Consider the following 2500-nt stretch of genomic DNA (forward strand, 5'->3'; position numbering starts at 1 on the left):
TCTGTAAAGGGGGTTTTCCCTAAAATTGTTTCAAATTAAATGAGGGGGGGGAAAACCCCCGGAGTGAGCAGGATTGTCACATTGTCCTTCACCCAAAATCTCGACGCATGAACACTATCAGCCCTCGACTAATATTTTGTTTTTAGGGGGAATTTGAAGTTTAAGAATGGAAAGTGAATCAGATAAAAGTTAAAGTCATGGGTAGTAGATTTTTGTTAATGAGTTTTAGACACGAATCCTGACCCTTTCCCCCCCGAAAGGTTTGGGGGGGAAATGTGGCGACCCCCAACACAGGCCATGTTACCCCCAGCCAGTGGCACAGAAAAAAAAACTGTTATTTATCGTTTGACCCGTAGATGGAATTAACGAAGAAACCATTTGGGAATTTCCCAAGGGAAAAGGTTTGGAAATTTTTAAAAATAGAAAAAATAAAAAAGAAAGATCAAAGGAAGTGTGAAGGGAAAAATCGTAAAAAATTGAAGGGAGTGATTGGTGTTTTTTTGTCCAAGGGAAAACAGAAATATAGGGTTTCCGGTGAGTATCGAAAATTATTATTTATATAATATATATAAAATATATATATAAATATATATATATATTTATCCCACATACCCACACACACACACACCACACACACACCCACACACCCCACACACACAACACACGCACACACACACACAGCACCAACACACAAAACACACACGAACAACCCGCACACACACACACAAAACACACCACCCCACACACACACACACACCCCCACACACACGCACACACACACAAAAACCACACACCCCACACACACACATGAATATAATATATATATAAAATTATAATTATAATTATATATAAAATATATATATATAATATGTTTTTTGGTTGTGGGGTGTGTGTGTGTATAGTAGTTTTTATATATATATATATATATAAATATATATAATAATATATATATATATATATTATTATATATACATCTCAGATATGTTGGGTTCGTGAACTTTTGGGTGAGTTTTTTTAAAACAGTTGTACCAGGTGGACCCCAACAGTTAGGGGATGCAAGCGAGTCGAGGCCTGTGCCGGACCCACCCATCGCGAGGGGAAACCCCCTACCCCAACAAGGTTAGGCTGGCGATTTCCAAGCGAAGAGGGGAAACTGCAGGCATAGTGATATCCCTGCGAATTGCTAAAGGTGGGGGTTGAAAATATGGCTCGGGGGGCCTGCCTTGGGAGTTGGTACCATTCCCCCACCCGCTGAGGGGGTGGGCTCCCTCGGAAGGGAAAGGGGATCGATGGGGACTGTAGCAACACCGTGGGATTAACCCCGCCAGATACCAGGGAAGGTTCTCGCCCCTTCTTTGAAAGGATCCCAACCCCCTAGAGGCACCCGAGACCGGGGCAGTCTGGATTTCCTGGGAAGTTTACAATAGGGCCCCTTTTAATAGCGTTTGAGTAATTGTGGAACGCGTCGGGTTTTGGGCGGGGTTGCTTGCAGCTACATCGACCTCAAGAAGGGGTTTGACTCGGTGCACGGGGGAAAGCTATGGGAGACCCGAGGCTCAGGGGGAATTCCGACACAGATTATTTGGGGATAGCAAGCCTCTATACTGGGACTGAAAGTGCTGTAAGTTTGGGTGGGGGGGTTTTGAACTTCTTCCCCGTTAATTCGGGGGGAGGCAAGGCTGTGTCCTCCCCACACTTTTCAACACTTGTTGGATGGATAATGGGCAGAGTATAGCCCAAAATCAGTGCGGAGCAACTAGGCAAAATAAGGGCTCGGGCCTGACTTTTCCGACGAGTTGCCATCCTATCGAGTCCTTTGGGTCATTGTGGGGCTCTTGATGCTTTTGCAATGAGGGGAAGCCCCCAGAGGGCCCCGGACCCAAGACCCAAAATTTAGGGCTTTTGGGGGGCCCGTAGGGAACCCTCAGTCGATCCATGCTTGCGGCGAGGACTTGAAGTACAGAAAGTTTTAATACCTTGTAGGTGTCCTATCTCTGGGTTTTCGACCAGGAAGTCAGGAAAGGATTGGGCTGGCAACAGGAGCCATGAACCGATCAACAAAGCGTTTGGGGGTTCGGGACCTATGAGAAGGACCCAAACTGCGTGTCTTTAAGGCCTTTATATTCCCGTTTTGCTCTAGGGAAACGAAACCCGGACGCTATCCGTGCCTTGGGTCAGCCTTGATGCCCTTTTTTAAAAAGTCCTTCGCGGATCATGGGGACAGTTGGGAGGGCCCCGTGTCCAACCCGGGGGTTACACCGGAGACTGGCATGGGACCTATTTCTTGCAATCCCCGGGCGCCAACTCAGGGGTATATGGCCACCCAGCCGCCCCCCCTATGGACGACCCCGCCCCTCGGTGTCCTTGCGAGAAACCGGGGGAGGAGACCTGTGGGGCGTCCTAGGAGATCAGGGGTTGGGCAGCCCACGAGACCTGTCGCGAGGAATAGAGAGGGCCCTTTTTGCCTGCCTGGAGACTCGCCCGAGGGATCCTCGGGGTG

Source organism: Penaeus monodon, chromosome 39 (genome assembly GCF_015228065.2).
Source record: "Penaeus monodon isolate SGIC_2016 chromosome 39, NSTDA_Pmon_1, whole genome shotgun sequence".
Classification (NCBI taxonomy): Eukaryota; Metazoa; Arthropoda; class Malacostraca; order Decapoda; family Penaeidae; genus Penaeus; species Penaeus monodon.